Here is a 24,947-nt window from a genome sequence, read left to right on the forward strand (position 1 = left end):
TGACCAAGACAGATCGTAAACTATGAACTATCATCAGATAGATATGATTGATATGACAGATAGATAGGTAGATACGAGTTGGAATTTTGTATTTTGTTGCTATGAGCTAGCTATCAGCTAACAGTGTTGGAGGTAGCTTAAAAAGAATCATAATGCCTTTCAGCTATGATGATCACTTTATATTTTATGAATGAACTGATAGATCAGATGTGCTATTTTGTGCAAAACTAGCCATGCTTAGCTGGCAACTAAAACAATAAACTGAGACTGCATGTATGCATAATGTCACCACTGTCTAATGTGTCAAGTTCTACACTGGGCAGAGCACCTGAATGAAAGGGAAATGGATGGCTAATGACTAACTTGGCATTTTAGCTTAGATTTAGAGAGTCCAGAACAAGAATCAGTTTATAAATGCCAAAATCATTTACAGTATTAGAACAAATGTACAAATTCAAGTCAAATATTTTTCCTCATACTGCTGACTATGTGCTATAAACCTTTCCCCCCACCAGGACTGATGAATAAATATAGTGTTTAATGAGACATACTATTCTAAAGAATTATCTAGGATGATTTTGTGCAAAAGGAACTAGTTAAGGCCTGGATATTTTGAAACAGCTTACCAAATTTCAATTTAGCCATTCCAGTATTTAATTTGGGATGTTGAATATGTTTATTGACTTTCAGTACTTCACAGTTACTCAACGGGATATATCTGATTGATGACAAAAACCAGTTTCTGCCATCTTATATAAAATAGCACCTTATTTTAAGTCTAGTCTCACTGAAGTCAGAAAGACAACCTGTGGAATAAGTGGCTGCCAAAGGTGAATAAAGGTGGCAGGAACTAACTCAATGTCTTTTTATTTGTTTATAACATCTGATTGGAGAGGGTACAGCCATTTACTACTGGCTTTATATTCATCTAATCCGCTGTGCGGTTGGCTATCAGGTGAGCCAAGTCACTGTTTGGTTTTAAAATCCTCTGTTAAAGCTGGCTTGATTTGATTTAATCTTGATTTATTTGAAAGATCATTGATTTTTCTTTACTGTGGAACTTTTATTTTGTTTCCAAACTCTGCAGTGCTTTGAACTGAGTTTGTTGTTAAAAAGCCCTTTTGTAAAATAAAGTTGTAGTTAAAAAAACATAGCATGGAGGTTACCTGGAGACTTCACAATGTGACATTTCTCTGTAAAAGTACTGTGTGAGAAGTAAACAGCAATACAAGAAGAAAAATGTCCTTTTAAAAAACACAAGCCTGCTACACAAGATAAGCAGAAGGGATAATGAATGTTATAAACCCTGAAAATTACTGCTTATTTTAGAAAAATTTATATGTCAGAGGGGGAAAAAAGTAGATTAAAAGAACAGAGTAATTTGTGTACACAGAACTGTAGCTCTTCCCTCAGTTAAAAGGAAAACTAACTCAAATTTCATCACTTAACTTGTGTTCCTTTACAAAGAGGAATATTCTGGTATTTCTGTTCAAGCTACCAAGTGTCATGTATTGTCAGCTCATGTGGGATGTTACTTTGGTACATTGCAGATATGTTGGGATCAGCTAGTAAGTGGGTATTACTGGGTAAATAGGTTTTATTTAGATTACCAGAATTCATTCTGTAAAAAGCAGGAATGACAGTAGGAATTCAACTGGAGCAAAAGTATAGCTGTGAATGCTCAGAGGAAGTGATTTACAGGATAAGAATATTTGTTGTTTTTCCAATTTACGGGGTTAGCACAAAGGACACAGACACCAAGCTAAAGAAATAGGCTTATATTACTTTAGTTTAAAGCAGCAGAAAGAATAAGCAAGGTAATGTACCTAGTCATTACTACATAAAGCTAGCTATAGTGATTAAGAAAGATACATCACCAATTGCCCTCATAATTTATCATCATCCAGATCTGTGCTTCAGCTGGGGAGCCCCATCACAGTGAAGGATTGGAGAGTCTTTCCAGGCAATTGGGCAGTCCTATGCAGTGCGTTCACTCATAGGTGAAGTCTCCATCTTTGCTGTGAGAGGTTCCTGATTTTATAGAGTTTAACAAACAAATCTATAAATTTATATGACAAAATGCACAGGAGATATCTGGTAGATTGGCTTGCTTCACTCAGGCATGTCCGGATCTGGCCAGGATCTGGGCACGTCTGAGGAGTTCCTGTTTTTCTTTACGTTTGAGATTTATGGTTCCTTCCTGTTGTTTACTTGTAGTTTTCAGGGGTTGTTCCCATGGTTGCATTTCATGCTGATAAGATGCTGGTTGCTGGTTGGGGGGTTCTCTCAGAAGTCAACTTTGGTTCAAGGCCTATGGTTTAGGCCTTTTTATTTCATTTGTCCAATTGCCTTTTACATTCAGTCCATAATATCTCTCTTGTCAGTGTCAAGTGTTTTCAGTGGTGTAGGCACTTGAGTGTTAAGGATAGGAAAGCCATCCCAAACCCATTTCAAACTCCAGTGTCAGACACCAATGAATCAATTTTTCCAGTCCTTCATCAAACAAACCTCTTAGGCTTCTTTTGAAGTTTTTCCAATCAGTGGATATGGAATTTGACCTCATAGACTTATGTACTGGTTAAGTCAATCAGTTACTTTGTTCTGGTTTGGTTTGTTTAAATTTTGTTTTTCATTAAATAATCTCCTCTGTTTTCACGGGGCACGATTAATACTGAACTGAGATCCTACCAGATGTATCCAGTATCTGTACACTGGTATATATGATTTCAAAGGCACACAAACTAAAAACCTCTGATTTTTTGTGTCCAGACAAAGGAAATTATGTATCTGCACTTTCATCTACACAGTCCGTAAGTGCAAATAGAAGACGCACTGTAAAAAGCAAAATTTTGTAAACCTTGAATTCTTCACTCAAAAGTGACCTCTTCTAAAAGCTTTTCCTGGACTTCTTCTCCCTGCTGTCAGAGCTGTTGATCTCTATCCTCAGTACAGAAAGGGAGAGACACTTCTGTGTAATCATTCCTTTGACTCAGCTTTGGTTAGATGTTAAAATACCTGGAATGAGTTGGGATTGTTAGTTCTTCACTGTTGACTATTCAGACTATATAAAGTTAGATTAGATGTTTAACTTTAAGGAAGTTAAAATTTGATCAAATGAATCCTACTATTGATCTAATATGGTGTCAAAGTGTAAGCATTATGAAACTCTCCTTGTATTTTACATTTCTTTTAAAAGACAAAGTTTTAAGAGTATTTTTTTTCCTTTTTTTTTTTTTTTTTTTTCAATGCCTGAACATTTTCCTTAGGCAGATAACTGTAAGCCTAGATTAAGATAGAATAAAGCACAAAGACCTGTGCTGCATCTATGGCAGAAGTGTCAGACCTGACTGAAAGTTAAACTTCCACAAAAAAGAAGGATAAAATAAGCAGATGAACCCAACAATAGGGCTGATTAACAAGACATATGACAGGCAGCTGTGGGACTTAAAGGTCATCCCTAAACATGAAGCTCATTTACCCTTTTAAGTACAGTGCTGTGGTCTTGTTCAGGCAACAAACCCTTGAGATTTCACTGTTACCCGTCTATGTTGAATTACATTGATAATTTGAATGCCTAGTGATTATGCTGTGTTATGATATCAATTGAAAGGTCAATGAATTCAGGAAATTACTTTCTTATAGCTTATATGACAGTCTTTTTGCGATTTTCAACAAAAATTGGATAGTTGATTACTTTCTATATTACATAAGACAACAATCAGGGAATATAAAGGTAACATTCACAAGAGAGATATGATGTACTTGCTATGATTTTTAAAAACATAAGATTAATGAATGGAAAAAAAAACAACAATCAAGTCTCCTCTTTAGAAAACATTAGCTTTATTTTGTATACTGAATAAGGCAAATAGGAAAATATAATATAAAATTTGGTTTAAAAGCTCCATTGTTCATACATTTTTTTCCCTCTGCATTTTAAAAAGTATAAGAGGGTAAAACATATATGCAAACAGATATGGAGAAATGTATTAAAGCTATGTTTACAATTATTTGTTTAAATTCCAGATGGGTGTTTGTTTTAACTTTTTTTCAAACTGCTTTTATTTGCAATTTGTAAATGTTTAGAGGAACAAGTTTTTGCTTCTAAGAATGCTTACCATTTTTTCTGTAGTTACTTATATGAGAAGAAAGGCATTCACATATGGATATACGTATTTGTTACTTATTGTTTGCTATTCTTTACTGTTCTCTTTACAGTCAACTATACCAGGAGCAGAAACAATACCATGTGATGGTGATGACTAATCATGTACAACAAATTTAGAGTAGCTATGGGAAAAAACCCCACAGGCTGCAATTGTTCACATTTATTGTCCATCAAACAATAAAAAATAACAAAATTATAGAAATCTAAATAATGAAAAATTCATTAGTAATCAATGTAAAAAAATGGGTTATTTTTTCCTTGATGACATATTAATTTTACGGAGCTTCTTACAAAGCAATTTGTTTATTTGATATAAAGCTTTTCTGACTCTCAGAGCACTGGCTTTGGTAACACTATGAAAAATTCTAAAATTGTGAGTTCACATCATCTATTATATGAAGGTCTAGTGTGAAATTAATTTTATATAGGAAGTGAACAATCCGTGATTTACTATTTTAGTTCACTTTTGGAGGCTAAAACATATTTATATGTGAACAGGTCCACTCTAAAGTTGCAGTTCTTTTCTCAGAACCCCCATATGAAAAACTTAAATTTCCATTTAAGAACCTACAAGAAGCTAATCTTTCAATATCAGCTCTAACTAAGCATTTAAAGTACATCATAGAATCATAGAGTGGTTTGAGTTGGAAAGGACCTTAAAGATCATATAGTTGCAAACCCCTGCCATGAGCAGGGACACCTTCCACTGGACCAGGTTGCTCAAATCCCCATCCAACCTGGCCTTGAACCCTTCCAGGGAGGGGGCAGCCACAACCTTCCTGGGCAACCTGTGCCAGTGCCCAACCACCCTCACAGTAAAGAATTTCTTCCTTATGCCTAATCTAAATCTACCTTCTTCAGTTTAAAACAGCTATCCCTCATCCTATCCCTACACTCCCTGATATACAGTCCCTCCTCACCTTTCCTGTAGCCCCCTTTAGGTACTGAAAGGCCACTATAAGGTCTCCTCTGAGCCTTCTCTTCTCCAGGCTGAACAGCCCCAGGTCTCTCAGTCTGTCATCATAGGGGAGGTGCTCCAGTCACCTGATCATCTTCACAACCCTCCTCTGGGCCTGCTCAAGCAGGTCCATGTCCTTACATTGAGGGCCCCAGAGCTGGACACAGGACTCCAGATAGGGTCTCAAGAGAGCAGAGTAGAGAGGGAGAATCACCTCCCTTGATCTGCTATCCACACTTCTCTTGATGGAGCCCAGGGTACAGTTGGTTTTCTGGGCTGTGATCACACATCACTGGCTTATAGTCAGTATTTCATCCACTAATACATCCAAGTCCTTTTCCGCAGGGTTGCTCTCAATCTGTTTATCACCCAGCCTGTATTTGTTCTTGGGATTGCCTTGACCCATGTGCAGGACCTTAAACTTGGCCTTGTTGAACTTCATGAGTTTTGCATGGGCCCACCTCTCAAGACTGCCAAGGTCCATCTGGGTGGGATCTCTTCTCTCCAGTACACTGACCACACCGCACATATTGGTGTTATTGGTGACTTTGCTGAGGGTGCACTCAATCTCACTGTCCATGTCACTGACAAAGATGTTAAACAGCACTGGTCCCAATACTGATCCCTGAGGAATGCCACTCATCACTGCTCTCCACTCAGACATTGAGCCGTTGACTACAGTTCTTTGAGTGTGACCATCCAGCCAATTTCTTATCCACTGACTGGTCCATTTGTGTAATCCATGCCTCCAAATTAGAGACAAGGATGTCACATAGGACATTGTCAAATGCTTTTCACAAATCTAGGTAGATGTCCTTAATTTATGTATGAATAATCACTGATAATCACTTTGTTGGATGAAACTGTGATTTTTTTTTATTTTATTTTATTTTTTTTTGTCCTACAGGAGTACAATTTTAAACTTGTCACAGTTTTGTATGTGATCGTCCTAGTTTCAGCTGGGATAGAGTTAATTTTCCTTCTTAATAGCTATAATAGTGCCATGTTTTAGATTCAGCATGGGATTTGGTCTGAGAAGAATGCTGATCATACACTGATGTTTTCAGTTGTTGCTGAGAGATCAAGGAATCTCCAATTCCCCATGTCCTGCCCGGACACAGGTGTATAAGAAGCTGGGACGGAGCACAGCCAGAGCACCCCACCCAAATTTGCCAGTGAAATATTCCATATCATGTAACATCATGCTCAGTATATAAAGGAGAGTTGGCCGGGAAGGAGGAGTGTCTCTCTCATTTCCGGTATTGCAATTGTAGGGTCTTGGTATTTTAGGATCGCTAGCTGGGAACAATCTGGGTATCAGTCAGCAGGTCATGAGCAATTGCACTGTTTATTACCTGCTTGTACTCTTTATTATTTTTATTGGTTTATCCTATTTCAATTATTAATTTTTTTTTATCCCATAAATGTCTCTTTACCCCTCCAATTCTGTCACCCATCAACCAGGTGTGGGAGGGTGAGTGAGTGGCTGTGTGGTGTTCCTTTGCTGTACAGGTTTAAACCATGACAGTGATACTAGGTTTGTGATTCTACTTTGTGACCACTGTTGTCAATAAAGCCTTGCATAATAATTTCTGCTGCTGTTGCTCTTTAAAATCTGTATATTACTTCATGGAAATCAACTTAATAAAACCTCTGTTTGTGTTTTAGTTTTTGTTTGTTTGTTTGTTTGTTTTTTCCCTGGTGTTTTTGTTCTCTATGCAATATCTGTTCATCAGAAAGTGAAGAGAAGCATAAAAATAAATGCCTCTGCACCAGGGACAAATAGACATATTCTGAAAACACAGAAACATTAAAAACTAAATGATATGAAATTATGACCCAATTAAATCAAAACTTTTTATTGATTTGGTTTGCCTTAGATGTGAACCTCTTTTTTTTTTATTTTTTTTTTATTTGATCCATCTATTTATATACTAAAATATTATTTGAGTTGAAGTCTATTCAAATCTGCAATGTTACAGATGTCCTTCAAAGCTGAAAGTATTTGACAAGGCTGACTATGTTATCCAATATATTTCATGTTCTAGTTCTTAAAATCCAATATCAAAGCCAAGAGCCGAAGAGAGGGATGAACACTCAAGAAAATACTGATTTTAAAATATTTTGTCAACAAATAGATCTTGAAAATTAAAGTGTAAAATGTAAAGCGTAAAAGAATGAGAGATGAATGAGGTATATATGTAATAGAGTAAATGAACACTCCAAAACAAAGATCTCTGTAAGTATTTCTGTCTCATTACAAACTCTCAGTGTAGACTTTAATTTCTCAGTAGGCTAATAAAGTCCTTTAAAAAGAAAAGTGGATTTTGCAAGGGGCACGTACACAGTTATGTCACCAACATATGTATTCAAGAGCTAATATAAGTCACACACTTCTAGGTGAAAATGCAATGCTAGAAGAACTAGCAGTTCTGACGACCATACATTAAATATTCCTAAACTAATTTTATCTATTTTATGTTACTTATAATCAGTATTCATTATAATAATCCATTAAAAATGCCCATCACTTGGAAGAGTGAAATATTTGTGGCATATGTTTACAAAGTTAAAATCAATTTGGCTTACAGTGATAATTAAATTCAGTTCAAATTTATGCCAGGTAAACTACCTGTTGAAGAGTGCAATCTGAGTTGGAAACAAATGCTACAACAGCACAACTTCTATAGTCTTCTATAAAAAGAGATGTGCTAGTACCTAATATGTACTTTCCTCCACCCATTGAAGATTACCAGACCTCTGCATTGTCAATGCTAAATTTAAGAATAAGTATAAAAGAAATAAATGATATACCTGTGCCAAAACAGATCTGTCATTTTTGAATGGCCAGTCTGGAAGTTTTCAAAAACTTTGCAAGAAGGGAGGAAGTATTCAATCACAGCTACTAGTGTACCTAGCAGTTAAGATGAGCATTCATTTGTGATTCTTTTGACAAGTGAAAGGATGTGGCAGTTTTAAGAAGAAATATTTAATGTATACTTGTCTATAAATATGATTAATGAAGTAAGAATACTGAATTCTGTGGTTGTGCAAGGTAAAAAACATAGGAGTAAAGTGGTTTCCTTAAACTTTCCTAGTGTTGGCTGGATGTTTTGTGTGACCTTGCAGCTAAAATCATCCTACTCTTTTCCAATACATGATGATCATGAAATACAGAAAGCACAAGTTTTCTTCTAAGCTGGACAATACAAATTCTCCATCAACTCTTCTTAAGATAAAAACCAAGCAGAGATGCATGTTTTCTTCAGAGAAATTATGATCACTGAATACACACAAATTTGTTTGACCCGCACTGAGCCTCATCAAATAAATTAACCATCTGACAGCCTTCTCTGACCCTTGTTTTCAGTATTGTTTTAATGGACTACCTGGGTTTTCTACAGGCAGAATTTTTCACCCTTAGACCAAACAGCCATATAATGACTTGTGTTTTCAAAGGTCTTGGCATCCAGAATATTTGGGGTGCTAGAATGTGACAAAATAAAAGTACTAGAAATTTCTTAAGAAACAAAATGATACTGATTTTTGTCTAGAATATGGAACAGTCCAGCTTTAGTAACAGAATTTTGTGAAATGCAACTGTTCTGTCATTCAGTATTTTATAATATCTTGGAAATTTGTCATGATGGCATTTAAATTTATAAATAGGTCTTAAGCTGACACTTGTTTTATCACAAACCATTTCTATATAACCCCTGAACCTGATCACACAGGTTTGGTTACAGCTCTTAGTATCTAGAATCTTTCATGATTATTGTTAGAATAGTGCTCTGCAGGGCTCTTATGAAAAGGTTAAACGCTTCAGTACAAGTTACACCCTCAGTCTTGACTTCCAGATGTAAACATTTTATTGAAACTAAGTAACTTATTTTATATATATGTGTGTATATATATAGAGAGATAATATATTTTTTTCTTAAACAGCTGCTTTGATTAGTCAATTTTTCATTTGGTGATTAAATATTGAAATGAATTAATGGCTTTCACTTTGACAAATCATCTCGTTATGAGAATATAGCTGCATCTTCTGGCATAGGCAAAAAGTGATAGTAAATAATAGGAATACTCAAAAATTACTTGCATTGTGAAATCCAGTTTCTAGAAAATAATATCTATTTTGCCAAAGGCAACATTGCAGAGACAGAGCAAAAATTTATAAGAAGAACCCATTCTGAAGATTGATGAATCAACTCTGAGTACTGGCATTTCTTTCACAATTGTTCATCGTGTATTATGATCTGAAACTGTGAAAACCCTAATATTTATTATAAGGTCCTGTTACGGGTGAAAAAACTGCTTAAAATGTGAATGCTAACATGGCAGATAATTGGATGTATGTGTGTCTGAAAATTTTGATAAAACTTGGACTGAACAAAAGTGGCATGCCCTGAATCCTCCAGTTAACAGTGACATAAGACTACCAGTCAACGTATGATCACGTATTGTGCTTCTGCAAGCTGACTATTTAGGTTTAAGAAGAAGTGACATCTGAAAGGTGAGGATCTTGGTTGAAGGAAAGATCTGGGAAGTGGGTGGAAGATTCCAGATGTCAGAAAGCTGTGTGGAGACAAATGCTGGGGGGTGGCCAGGAACTTTGGGCAGTAATACATGAGGCTTATGAGCAGCAGCATGTCAAGAACCAACATGATTTTCTACCCAACCTTCCTGGACCAGCAGTCACTTCCCTGCAGGGAAGGGATGTCAAGACCTATTGAACATAATGCTGGAGGGGAGTGTGTGAGTGAGTAAGTAAAAGTGTAATAAAAGCTCTAATGTGCTTGGTTCTTAAATAAGCCCCAGTGTCTATATGCTACTTACTCTGTCCTCACCCATGGCAGAACCTTAGAGTGTAATACATCTTACCTAACTAGACATCTGCCTCATAGTTATTTTCAATAGGTGACACTGCTGTGCCCAAATTTGTCTGTTTCTCCCTCTTGACTATTCAAAACAACAGGTTCAGATGTCTGATGGAAGACAGACCGGCAGTATCATTGCTCATTCAGATATATGAAATTGATGATCTTTCTAACACTGAAAATGCTTGCAGGCTGAAAGAAAAGGCATCTGCCCCTTGGTAAAATTTATTAATTTCCAGCTGGAATGAGAATTAAGGATTTTTCAGATATTTAATATAGATAAGAATATTCTGAAAAATAGTGCCTGCCAGAAATGTGAAACAAGATTGTTGTAATTTGAAATTACAAATATAATATCTGGACCTGGGGGACTACAAATTGACCATATTGCAGCAATGTATATAGGATTCAGAGCTTTCACTGAAGATCAGGAACTGCTGCATGAAGAACCACTTCTTGTTTGTAAGAGGGGGGAAATTATGCTTCCCAAAATGGTCTTGAAATTAATAATATTTCTTTAATTTATTTTCCTGGTTTAACATTAGTATCTTAAGCAGAGCAGATTTAAATTCAGAGTCCTGTTTGGTCCAGGGAGTATTTTTATAATGAGACATCTAAATGGGAATTGAGACTTGGTTTAGGGTTTCAAAGAATTAATGATCAGCTCTCAAGGCTGACAGCTTTAACACTACTCCTGTCATGTTTCATTTCAGTCAGTTATGTAGGTTAGTTAACATCAAAATTGCTTACTACTAGAATGTTCTTGGAAAACTCAAAGAGAAAAAAGCCTAACACATTGACAAGAAATGGTGCTCTTGACTTAATAAGTGGCACTCGAATCTCTGGTTGAGCACTAACTCAGAGATTAGGTTTCTGAAAGGAACCAGTACATAATATGATATCTTTGGGGATTTTTGCCCTTTATTGCAATGAAGCAAGGCTGTAATCATTGGTAATATCCTAAATGCATAAAGCAGAGTGAATTAAGGGCTTAATACTAATTATATATGAGATGCTTTAGAGGACTACCCTTTAAATACAGAATAAGTGAGAGTAAATTAGAGACAGTATTGATTTACTCTAAATCCTACAGTAATCCCACTTGACCAGTTGTGCTCAGAGTCTAGAATAAGGCCCATATGATTTTATCACAGAGCTGGTTATGTCCTGAATGAACTAGGACACCAATTTATTTATGACCCAAAGTTGCCTACCTTTCACTGAGATAAATCCGGACCCTATTGTCTTGTTTATGGTGGCATCGTACACTATGAAAGTCCCTACACCCTACCTCAAGTAGGGTGCAATTCGGTGTAATCTGATATGATTTAATGCCATATTTCAGTAAAGTCATAGTATGCATAGTATACCTACATACCTACTTCTCACACTTCTACTCTTGATTATTTTGTCAGTGTTTACCATATTCATGTTTAGAAATAGAAAAAGATTTTATTTTTTATAATGTGGCATATTTTGGGGATCAGTCACAACTACAATATTTTTTATGTTCTTTCTTCATGTATGGATGAAAGGGTCTCCAGTGCATCATAAATTTTATAAAAGGCAATCAGATATTTTAATTAGCACTTTTTTTTTTTTTTTTTTTTTTTTTTTTTTTAAGCTGAAAGTTATGCATATCTATATGTAGCTTGGTAACTGAAAACTACACATGATAAGAATTAATACTGTCATAGTAATTCTTCCATTTACTGAATGTGTGTGGCCAGGTCCATGTTATTGTGACAAAATGTGTTTGGTGCATCTCGATGATCTAGAATATAGATCTTAAATTTGGAGCACAGTGCAAAGATTTTTCTTAAATGAATCAAAGTTATTTGTTTCCTTGTTTTTAAATAACTAGATCTGTCATGCATCAGTTCTATTAGCTTCCAGAACCTTTGAAACAGATAAGAAATATCTTTGACATATCTTTGTATTATCATTATTATACAGAGAAACTTCATATTATCATTGCTATAAAGAGGAATCTAAAGCTGGTAAGATCAATACGTCATAATTCCTGTGTCTCAGTGTGATCCTTCCAACTTTTCTGCATGTTGGGAGTCCTGCCTGGCTGCTAGTGGACACTGAAAGAATCCACTTTTTCCTTAACTCTAGTATTCTAATCAGTTGCTGCAGGTTCTGCAGAGGCCCAGTATGGCCCTTTGGATACAGTGGAGCAATTTTCAAGGAAATAGTATTTGTTTCACAGGTCCTGCCATAAATATAAGGATGAAACAGGTTACATATAATATTATTCTTATTGAAGAATATTAAAATATATTAAAAATATGCAGAAATTTGTAGTTAGCCATGTTGAAATAGATTGCTATCTTCTCTGAGCTAGTTTCCCTTTATTAACTTTAGATAGAAGTTTTCTTACTGTGCTAAGATAGCTGTTGATTACTCCAGTTCTCTACCACCACTCCAGAAGAGAGAAAGAATACAGACTGTTATGAAAGTTTCTGTATTCCTTAAGTTTTCCTACTATCCAGTTAAAAAAGATTCCTTCCTGTTTCTTGTAACTGAGTTCTGGGGAACTACCCAGTACAGTGTGAAACATCCTTCCTATCTTCTCTTTTCATAAATATATATAATGCATATACTGTATGCTTGTTTCTTTCTAATTTGATAAACATTCATTTGTTATTTTGAAAAACACTACATACTCTAAAGGAGGAAGCATTAAATTTATATTCCTATTGGTAAGGTCATTGCTGTGGTTTTCCTGTATGTATGATGTAAATAGAAACCAGATTCCAGATATTTTGAAACTGAGAATGGAATCTTTATCTTGAATAACATCCCCATTACATTGTTCTAGGCTGGTTCTGAGCTTTATGGAAGATCCGCCTGGGAAATATATTACAATGGCACATCCACTTCAAAAAATCTGTAATTGATAATCATCCTACAGTCCCAGACATGCAATCTTATTAGACACACTAATGGGGTTTTACTAAGTGGGCTGAGATTCTAAAAGGTCAATGGAGTATAAGTGCAGTAATAGTGACAGTTGCTAATATCAGCAGTAAGAGAAGGCTGTTCTAATATATTTATTTACTTAATGTCAAATTTAATTTAAATATTTATTCAAACTGATCAGTAAAAAGTTGCCTGGAGGTGTACAAATCATACTGTCTGGTTACTACTTTCTTACAAAAGGAACTATAATTTATGATTTGAAAAAAATTCCTAAATAGCAGCACTCCCATTTTTCTTCAATTACAACAATAAACATAAAAATAATACAAAAAAAGGTGGTTTGCTTATGAAATAAAAAGTTTTATATATACTGCTTTACCCCAGGAACAATTTTAACAGCTTCTGTTACAAATTGCTGCCAGAGATTGACCAGAACAGATACCTGGTATGCAAAGTTCATAATCTATTCATGTCTATTCATTTGGATGAGAACTCTATTAAGTTGTTGTCCTGGTTGGGGCTGGACTAGAGTTCCCGTTGGTCTGGCAGCAGGAGGAGTGCTGCAGCACCCTGAGACCCCAGGGGCTCCCCAGGTCCCAGTGCCCTCACCTGTGTGCGGGGGCGGGGGGAGCACAGCTGGAGGGCTGGGCCTGGATTGGCCGATATCCCGTGTCATGTGACATTGTGCTCACTATATAAAGGCAGGAGTGGGCCAGGAGGGGCTCTCACTTCCAGGAGTGTTTCTGTGGTGCCTTTGTGTTTGGGATCGCTGGCTGGGAGCAGGTGGGTGTTGGTGAGTGGGTGGTGAGCAGCTGTATGGTACATTACCTGTTGATACTGCTGTCAGTGTGTTGTTCTGTTACTGTTATTAAACTGTTTTTATCTCAACCCGTGAGTTTCCCTTTGCCCCTCCAATTCCCTCCCCATTCCCAAGTAGGGGAAGGGTGGGTGAGCGACTGCAGGGCCTTTGGCTGCTGAGCACAGGCTCAAATGACGACAGTTGTGTAAATTCCTCTACATCCAAGGCAGTTACAACAAAAGTGTTTTTGTCAAAAAGGCAAGCAAATGGGGTCATGTGATAACAGCTTCAGAGCCTTCAGCTGTAGTTTGTTGCAAACTGGTTTCCTCTGGGGCTGCCTTGGTCCCTAACCTTTCAGACTGCAAGCACTTTCTGAGAGAGACTGATTACAGGCTGACACCCTCTCAGTGGACAGTACAGTACATAGGAGCTCATATAGAAAGGTTATATGGACAGCTGAGTAGGTAACTAGCATATTCAGTTGTATTGGGTTTGCATGATAAGGTTTTGCTAATGGGGGTGCTGCAGAGGTGGCTTCTGTGAGAAGCTGCTAGAAGCTTCCCCCATGTCTGACAGAGCCAATGCCAGCTGGATTCAATACAGACCCGTCACTGACCAAGGCTGAGCTCATCGGCAGTGGTGGTAGTACCTCTGTGTTAACATACTTACAAGACGGGGAAAAAACTGTGCAACAGCAGCCAGAAGAGAGGAGTGAAAGAAACAGCCCTACAGACACCCAGGTCAGTGAAGAAAGAGGGGAGGAGGTGCTCCAGGCAGAGCAGAGATTCCTCTGCAGCCCGTGGTGAAGACCATGGTGAGGCAGGCTGTCCCCTTGCAGCCCATGGAGATCCATGGTAGAGTAGATATCCACCTGCAGCCCATGGAGGACCCCACACTCGAGTAGGTGAATGCACTTGAAGGAGGCTGTGACCTCATGGGAAGCACATGCTGATGCAGGCTCCCAGCAGGACCTGTGACCCCATAGAATGAATGCATACTGGAACAGTCTGTTCATGAAGAACTGCACTCTGTGGAAAGGACTCATGGAAAGGACACATGCTGGAGCAGTTCATGAAGGACTGCAGCCTGTGGCAAGGACCCACATTGGAGAAGTTCATGGAGGACTGTCTCCCATGAGAAGAACACCACGCTGGAGTAGAGGGAGAGTGTGAGAAGTCCTTCCCATGAGGAGGAAGGAGTGGAAGAAATAACAAGTGATGAACTGAATGCAACCCCCATTCCCTGTGCCACTGGAGGGGGATGAGTAGGTAGAGAAAATGGGAGTGAATTTGAGCCTGTGAAGAAGAAAGGGGTGGGGGGAAGGTGTTTTAAGTTTTGATTTTATTTCTAATTACTCTGATCTGATTGGTAATAAATTAAATTAAATTCCCTGAGTCAAGTCTATTTAGCCCATGATAGTAGTTACTGAGTGATCTCTTCCTGTCCTTATCTTGACCTAGGAGCCTTTTTTTGCATTTTCCTCCCCTGTCCAGATGAGGAGGGGGAATGATAGAGCTGCTTGGTGGGCATTGGCCATCCAGCCAAGGTCAACTCACCATATTATTAAAGGAGGTATGTAGTCTTTCAGGATGGAACCCAGAGTCAGTCTTCCCGCAGAGACAACATTTACCTTATTTCCTGTCCTCTAACTCATGGAAAATCATTCCCTTGTGGAACTGGATTGTTTAAAATATGCTTCTCTCTCTCCCATAATTCAAAATTGTGCTGGATAAGACAATCAATTCTACATAAATTGTATGAGTTAAATCATTTCCATCAAGCTTGTAGATCTCTAATTAATAGTTTGGTGTAATACAAATCCCAAGACTTTTCAAATGAATAAAATAATTCTTTACTAATCAGCTCAGAATGCACATTACATATTGCAAGACTGATCAAAGAGGCAACAGCAAGTATAATGTCCTTTCTTTAACGGATTAAACTGTTTTGTGCAAAGATATTTTAATTAGAAAGTTTCTGGTTTTGCTTTGTAAAATATCATTGCATAACTTGAAATTTTACAAAATAAAATTAAGAGTATGATTAGGAATCAAAATAGTGAAAATTTTTTTTAAAAATAATTCAAAAGTACTATATTTTGGGCTTTATGAAAGAAAATAAATAGGAACAATGTCAGAAGCTGGTGAATATGTAACACAATTCACAGTGAAGAGCAGAAGGAAAAAAATAGGAACCCAAAGTGGAACGCATGTCAGCTAACTTCAGACATTTGTGTTGCAATATCTGCATTTGTGTTACTCATCTTGCCTCCTTGTATAGTCAATAGAAAAAAAATAGGTATTCTGGATGCCATTAATCTCAACTAAACACACCTGTTTAACAATTCAACTGCTGAAGCTGTCTATATATCTCGAGGAACATATGATATAATTTATCTGTGTAAGGCAACCTTCTTGCTCTATTCACTGTGTAGAAAATCTATTGGAAATGTTTAAAATCTCTATCCACATGAGTGGAGATTCAGTCTGCTTAAATCAGGCATCCAAAGATCTTGACTGATAGAATTGGGAGCCCAAATGAAGTGACAGGTATCTATATAACCTGAGATCATCTTTGCATAGCCTTATTCTGATTTCTAGTACTAAGCAGAGCAAGTAAATTTTCAAAAAAGTGGTGGTAGGATTATGTGATACCTTTGAAGTTAGAAACAGGTTTATACATATAGGGGCAGGATTCAGTTCCAGAAAAAATGACTCACAGATGTGAGAATCCAAATCTACATGGAACTGAAAGGAGATGCCCTGCTGTAGCTTCAGTTGCAACAGTTTCCAGTAGGTATAGCACAGTTATTCTAAAACAACACTAGATATTTTATTTGTGCAGTTCTATTCTCTGTGTGTGTGAGTCCCCATGGGTAAAAAACTTGAAAGTTTTGGTTGCTGACTATAGGCATCTAGTGTCATTATAGCACTGCTGAGCATTCTTATAGATGTTGATAGGAATGAATGAAGGCTTTCTATAGGTTCCTTGTGATGTCTACCAGTAAAAGATGAATGTGTTGCATGACATCAGATATGCATGTTTGTCAACTGAATCTGACTACAGATGTTTAAGTTCCCACTAGCAGGATTGTAAATGTAGGGGTCAATTCATTAGTCCATACGTAGTTTTCTATGGCTAATGGACATGTCCTCTGGTATCCTATCTTGCCTCTATCTACTATGCTAGAAGTGTATTAGTCTTTTGCAAGTTGTATCTCATACCAATCAGAAACTTGTGTGGCTTCCTTGGATGTCCTGAGGATGACTCAATTGCTCTAAGTCAGTATCCAGAGTAGCTGAGTGTGAGCAGCTGAATCAAGCCCTGAGGAGCTGCATTAATGATAAGGAAATCTTGACTTCCCAATTGGAGGTGTCTGTTACCTGGCACAGAATCCTGCCTGAGTACTGTGACTTAGCTGTCCAGATAGTGGACATAGCATATAGTGCCACCTGAGAGGACCCCAAATGCCTGAGACGTCTGTATGGAACAGATACAGGAGAGTACTTCTGAGAGATTCATAATCTGTTGGAGCGGTAGCTGGAGGCTGGGCAGGATTTCCAAGGAAATATCAAACATAACAAATTGTTATATATATAACCACATTAAGCCTAAGAGCTCTACTATTGTTATGGAAGTATACCAAAGCGGCTTCATACAGATAATAAATTTCAACAAACTTTAATTTGTAACCGTATACAAGTAGCCAAAACCAATGAGACAAGAGCGGGTAACCAAATCAACGCTCCAATAACATTTAACAAACTATAAGTTTGGTGTACCTGTTGAGGAAGTTATTACTACACAACAACACAGAAGAATGATGACACATGAGCATGGTGACTCCGAAGTGTGCACACATGCACTCACTCACTGAAGGGAAGCCTCTCACTCAAGGGCACCCAGGAGATGTAATCACTCACCCAGAGGGGCAAGAGCTCTCTCCATGATGTCTGGAAGACGTATTCACTGGTGAGGGCACTCAATCCTGGGAAGTTTTCCTGGGTGACATCCCAGTCTCAAGGGGAGGGCTTCTGATCACAGACCCATTGCTCTGACGAGAACCACTCAAAGCGGGGCTCCAGTGGGGACCTCATTTTATAGCCTGGTCAGATTTGAACTGTGGTCATATACAGTCAGCATTCCAGAAACTTCTCTTAACTGAGACATATAATTGACTGATAGCCTAGTTTGTTGACCAGGGGTCCCACCTCCCTTTTCCTATCATGGGGAGGGGATAGTGAGGGGGTGCGTGCTGGTCTGCACCCAGCCAGGGTGTGTATGTGACAGCAAACATGGTGTGCTGCCAGAGGTGAGAAAATAAGGGTGTGAAAGATCTGGTAGCTGCCATGTTAAAAGCCCTAGTCCCCATTGATGTTGTGTGTTCCTGACAAAACCATATATCTAATTTTCCATATTTTTATCTCTCTTCTTTTTCTACTATCATATTTAAATCTGCCAAAAACACTAAAAATAATTGTGGAGCAAAATATTGGTGAGTACAGGCAATAATGGAAAGCTCTGTTGGATTTGGAATGAGAGAAAGATAGTTGCAACTCCCTTTAGACCACTTCTGTGAATGGATCTCTCATAGAAGAGACCGTATGCCTAACACTGACACATTTCTTTTAACCAAATCAAAATATGGTCAGATCTTAATTTCATGGAAGACATTTAAGATTTTGCCATTGACTTCAGCAGAGCCAGGAATTAGCTCAGGGAAATATTGATATATATTTTCTTTTCATCTCATTGATAGCCCACTTCTGTATAGAAATTCTAAATGAAAAATTAAAAAAAAAAAAAAAAAAGAAAAAATAGAAGAGAACAACTAACAGTAACTAACAGTAGTACTTTAGTATCTTGAGGTCAAAATATGTGGTCAAAATAAACAAAGTTTTAAGATTTTTAGTTGCATCATTGAAATGAACTGAGTTAATGAAATAAAAATGCCCCGAGAAAGAACTTTTTTTTTTCTTTTTTTTTTTTTTTTTTTAAATGCATTACTGTAGTCTCTCTCTTTAGTGTATGTCAAGAGAATCCTCAAGATGCAAATAATTCTGGATGCTAAATAAGTGGCTAATATTAAAAGTGTCACTATAGTGATCATCTGCACTACTGCTGTTGCTGATGTTCATCGGCTTGTGCATGAATATGAACATTCCTTGCAATGAATGGGCACACATAATAGAAAAAAGTAGGAAGAGCATGTTTTTATTACCTTCACCTGAGTCCTTAAGCTAGTACATGACTCATGTGGTCTGGTGTTTCAACACCTTGCACAGCTTTTACAATTCAAAGAATCATTAACATTGCTTTTGGCTATGTTTTCATTTCAGTACCACATATAGTTGACCTGTTTCAAGGGTAAAGACTTTAACTCGCAAAATCCCTAAAGATTTTATGTTCTTGATTTGGCATAATCTCACCCACGGTGAAGAGTGAGAAAAAGGACAAAATAGTGAATATGGGACCATGGAATTTTTTATTATGAAAGATGTATGATAAACATGATGTATGTTATAGGTATGTACATACTTTTTATATCTTCTTTTGCTTCTGGATTTAGATTCATTTAGTGTCTTGACAAATGGTGTCTAGATTGAGACCTGAAGGACAGGAGAAGCTAAACAAAAAGAAGTCAGTTCTCAGTAGAGATTGGAAGGAGAAAATAAAATTTTTATTTTGAGGCTAAACAGGAAAAACTGGAGGTGAGTCTACTTGGAGAAGGAGGTGCATGAAAGTTCAGTGATATTCAGTGATTACAGTTTGCAAGACATTTACAGAAGTGGAATTGAGGAATAGCAGATTGACTGGTCTCAGTTCAGTTGCCTACAGAGGCCATTGTTATTGGAGAGCATGCAGGGGCCATGGGTCTCCCGCAGACCCTGTGACACAGAGAGTCCAGGCCTACGTGGATTTCCATATACCTCTGAGTGTCTCTAATGATAGTCAGTTACTGTGCTTAGGTGACTTTGATGGAGAAAAAAGACAGGGTAAAAAATAGTTAAAGAGAGGCAGTTGAAATGATGAATTAATTTCAACAGCAGAGCTGGAAAAGATAGATTTAGAAACGAAGAAGAAAATGTTAATAAGGAAACCAAAGGCAGACATCTCAAGCCCATGAGTTAAGAACTTTTGCCACTTATAAAGATTTATTCTTGGATTGAGAACAAAAGAATTCTTATCCGTTCTCTGCCAGTAGATTAGTAGTTGGCAATGTCTTCTTTAGGTATTGGTGCCTCAGTTTCCTCATAGCAGAGCAGGAAATTATAATGTTTTAAATATTTTTTTTACATATTAATGTGAAATATTAGAGAAAACTTTCTAAAATTGTAGACTGCTTTTTGTCACATATTTGTCATTTAAATGCTGGAGGAGGCCAATCTGAACAGTACATATAAAATTACAGAAAATAACTATTTGAATTACTAAGAGGAGTAACAAGTAATAATAATAATAATTTTAAAAAAAAAAAAACACCACAAAAAAAAAAAAAAAAACAACAACAACAAAAAAAAACAAACCAAACCAGTTACAGTATCTGGCTAAGCCTGCTTCAAAGTTACTTAAAATCCAGTTTGATGAAATAATCACACATACACAGACTGCTGTTGTGGCTTTTTAATCTAGTAGGTGTAAAATTGAAATCCTTACATTACCAAAAAGGGAACTATTTTAGGTAATTAGGGCAAAGCCTGTATAAGATGTGTTAGACATAAAACATCCAGGATAAAGAATTGTGATCAAAATGGAATGTTATAAACTTTGCAGAGTACAAGATGACTTTAAGTGGTGAACTACATTAGTTTTGAGCAGTTTTACATTATGATTTATATGATTTCTCTAGCACTAATACATCAGCATTTGTAGTCTCCAGATTCTACTTTTTCCACTTCCCTGTTCTTTATCCATTACTATGAACACTATCAGCAATAATCCTCTGCACTAACTGTGCAGGAACCTTTGAATCTTGGTTTGCTCCTCAGATGCATCTAGAATCTAAACTTTGCTGTAGGTTATTGACAAGCTTTTAAGTTGGTATCTTCACTGTATACATCTAAACGTTTCAAGGGTGGAATCCCCGTCTTAAGCAGCATTTCCTTGTACTTGGGGATTGGATTCAGCTCCCAAATTGTAGATTGTAGATGTTGATTGCAGATAATAAAATTTAGTTGTCTCAGTGTGCAATTCTACATTTATCTAGGTATTTATGTTACCATTAGTCAATGAAGATCTAGAAATAACTAGTGAAGGGAGTTTAGAGAGCAATTCAGTTCATTGGAAAATAGACAGTTTTTTTTGTTCACCTGAAGTTTCCTAGTCTCCATTAATTAAAATATACCCAAATGTCTAAATTTTGGTGTCTAAATATAACTATAGAGGATCTTCCTCTGTGGTACTCAGAAGTAGCTGCTTATTTCATCTGTCTATGTGGAAAATATCAGGTATTTTCTACAGGAAACTTGTATGTGAAAAGTGGGTGTGTAAATTAGTCTAATTTCACTCCATTTGTAGACTTGCTACTGCAACACTGTGGGATAGCTGTCCACAGTGCACTAATATAAAAACATATAGTGGGAGTACTAAAGATGGACAAAAAGTGCTATTGTCGTGGCAAAAGCAAAGTTGCATGTTACCTGTCATTACATTTAATAGATCTAAAGTGACAGTTATAATGTAGTTAGAGGTTGGTAGAAGAAGAAAACTTGTTTTGACACAATAGAGAAGACTGTGGAAGGTTACTCAGGTCTACAATTTCTGATTCTTTGCTGCTAAGGTCCTAGATCCCATTAAGACTGCATGCAGCCAGCAAATTGTGAAAAGGAGAACTTAGGTAACTCACTCCAAAGGTGAAGTTCAAGAGGAAGAGTATCGGTACCATCTGTAGTTAGATTAAGTTGCTGGGTTGATTTTGAGTTTTTTGAGTAATGCAGTAGCAAGCTGACCCCATCTTGATGAAGTATTCTGAGAACATATTCAGATAGCTCAGCAGTCATAAACGTATATGAGTCAAAAGATGCAATTTAGGGAGAACCAGTACAGAAACAGATAGAAAAGAGTTTAATGGCAGTATAAAGGTCAATAGACAGAGTATGGTGGTTGCCTAGCACTAGAAAAGAATATGCAAGCTTCTCTGATACTATTGGATCAGATATTCAGGCCCGGCTTTTCATATAAGGAGTTGTTCAGGTATTCAAGGATAGATGTATATAGACATCTCTGAGTATCTGACCTTTCCTACTAAGAAAATTTCAAAGTGGCAGAAGTTTGAGTTTTCTAGTGTAAAAATTCTCAGTACAGATATTCTTCAGTTTTCATAAAAGTACTTACAGATTGATATCAGAAATATTTTCTTAATAGGGCTTTTGAAGGAAATCTGTTCTTCAAAAAAAATATGTTCTGAAGCATAGTTTTAAATCCTACTAGTATAGTTATGTTGCATAGTACAACTTTCTGATTCTCATGTATGTTTTGTTTCATAGCTAATTTAAGATATATGAAATACTCAAACTGAAATTTGTCCAATCATGCTTGAGAGTGAGAATGCTTACTGTTCTAGCTGCTGACAATCACTTTCACAATTAATTTATAGAACATTTTATAACTTATCAGCAAAATTGTGTGTACTATACAAAACACTTTCATCACAAATATTAAAAAGTCTGAAATCGGTAATTTTCACATAAATAATTTTCGTATATTATTTCTTTTTGACTTTTCAAAAATAATAATTCAATTCATATATATGTCCATTGATTTCTCTGGACTCAGAAGAGAATTGAGGTACTTCTTGTCATGAGATTTTCATGAGATAGTACAACTCATGAACAGATAAAACTTTATAATCTATCTCTATTTTATGGATTATTGAACTTCAGGTTTATTGATTATTGAGTTAGAGACAAATTAGAAGATGTTAATAAATGAACAGTATAGAAATGTTTGTATGAACACAAATGGTTTTGGGCTTTCAAGAATAGTTTGGTTAACTGAAAAATATAAAATTTAAAGTTGAAAATGAAAAAAATATCATTACAAAATAAACATTTGTCCTCTAGAAGTCACTGCCAAGATGCTCAAAACAATCTGAAGAAGATTACTAGATCTCAGTCTTCCAGGTTATTTTTTTTTCTTTCAGACACATCTTGAACAGAATCTGTATGACTAGTTTTATTTACTTTATCTATGTTGATCTTTCTACAGATATGTTCAGAGAGTACAAAAACAAGCCTTTATTTTGGGAGTTCTGACAGTTTGTTTTTCTTTGAAGCACCATTGTCAAGGCACTGCAATAGTTCACTTTTATGAATAGGTTAAAGTAAAGCACAAGGTTCTGTTCTGTTTACAACAATATTCCAAAGTAATAATAGTAATAATAATATATGAAAATACATATATGCACACATACAGAGCGTAACATCTCCTCAAATTGGACTGTAGCTGACTATATAGAAGAGGAGCTTTATGTAATGAAGTTTATTATATCACCAAAGCCAAGAGCTTGGAAAGATTCAGAAAGTAATTTGTCACTGGTGAGAACATCTATAGGATTAAAAATAAAAACTAGTAATTTAGACAGAATACAAACTTGTATCCCTCAGACCTTGTGTTAGAGAGTTAAGAAGAGACACTTCTAGGAATAAAGAATTGAAGAATTCCCCACTTCATTGCTCAAGCATTTGCATAAAGAAGTAATGGGCACTGGAGATGTCCATACTGGAAGGGATGCTGTACAAGTGGAAATTTAAATCTTCTGCTGTGTTATTCTGCTGTGCTCCTGGTTTTAGTTTCAGACTCAAGTCACATCTCAACAATGGTAAGTAAATCCTTGTAGACTTGCAGATCTGTTAATAGGCTAGAAGTGCTGTACTCTCTTGTGACCCATATATACCATCAGATGAAGAAAATATGAATGACATGTTCTATGTGAGTACTTCTGTTTGATTGATACTGGAGAACAAAAACTTCCTTTCTGAGAGAACCTCAGTCAACCCCTGCCTGATAACAAGGCTACATTGTAAATAAATAAAATAGAGTTTGAATTATAATGTCATATTAGAAGCTTCGGTTCATGCAAGCACACACAGGGCTTCACAGCATTATAAAGACAAAGAAAAAAAAAGAAATCCTCCCCACCTTAGCAGATCCAATATCTAAAGTCTGTCTTTATATACCCTGTCACAAACTAAAATGAGAACTGACTCGAACACAAGAAAACAGTAACTTTTGGAGTTTGAATCCAATGCCTTATTGTCCTCCAGCATGAGTCACACACATTGTTGGTTTATTTATAAGAACTGTTTTGTGCAGTAATGTAAATTATTATTAAAAAAAAAAAAAGAGAGAGAGGGAATGAATAGAGTCACCACAGTGAACACAGCTCTTCCACACTTCTTTAATAAGAACGCTGCTCCAGGAGGCCTTCAGGAACTAACAGCTCATATATCAGTGACTCTTGACAAAGCACGACATAGTATTAGTCCTTAAACTACTTTTTCAAACAGTGTGATCAGTGCTATCAAGAGACACTCATTCTTAATGTATAAACGGGAACAAAAATGACAGTAGGGATATAAGCATTTCAAAGATTTCTGAAGAAGGAAAAAACTCAAAAACTTCTGAAGTCTTCTGAAAAGATTGAATTATGAAATAATTAAAAATCATAGACATTGTCTAAAACAAAGAACAATACAATGTTAGTGGAAAGTCAATAAAAGTAGCAGGACCTGGATTTTGAAACTTACCATAAGAACCTTTGTTTCAGCTAGTTTTTCTGATCTGATGAACAGAATTCTTTTAACACTTGGGCTTACATTTTGCAATGCTACATTTTCCAAGGATACAGATCCCAGTTTTTTTGCTGGGTCACTGTTTTCTCTCTATCAGGAAAATAAAGTTCTGTGCTGAGTGTGTGAGAAGAGAGACCTGGAGACAAAATGACTCACGATTTTGGAAAGTGGGATGTAGGACATTCCCAGTTTCTGATACCTGTTTAAGGGAGTTGCTATTGACTGTAGGTCTTTGTCATTGGATAGTTATTTCCTTCTTTGAGTGAAATGAAGTGATGACACTGTTTCAATGTCAGATTCTTCTTTATAGATGTTCACATCACAAAGAACTCAAACACTTTGTTTTGGCAGTGTTCTCAGAGGGGGGCAAAGTTTCATCAAGCATGGTTCTCTCTTCTGTAAATTTGTTTCCTTTAGGCAG

Source organism: Tyto alba, unplaced genomic scaffold, assembly GCF_018691265.1.
Source record: "Tyto alba isolate M040663 unplaced genomic scaffold, T.alba_DEE_v4.0 Super-Scaffold_45, whole genome shotgun sequence".
In the NCBI taxonomy this organism is placed as follows: Eukaryota; Metazoa; Chordata; class Aves; order Strigiformes; family Tytonidae; genus Tyto; species Tyto alba.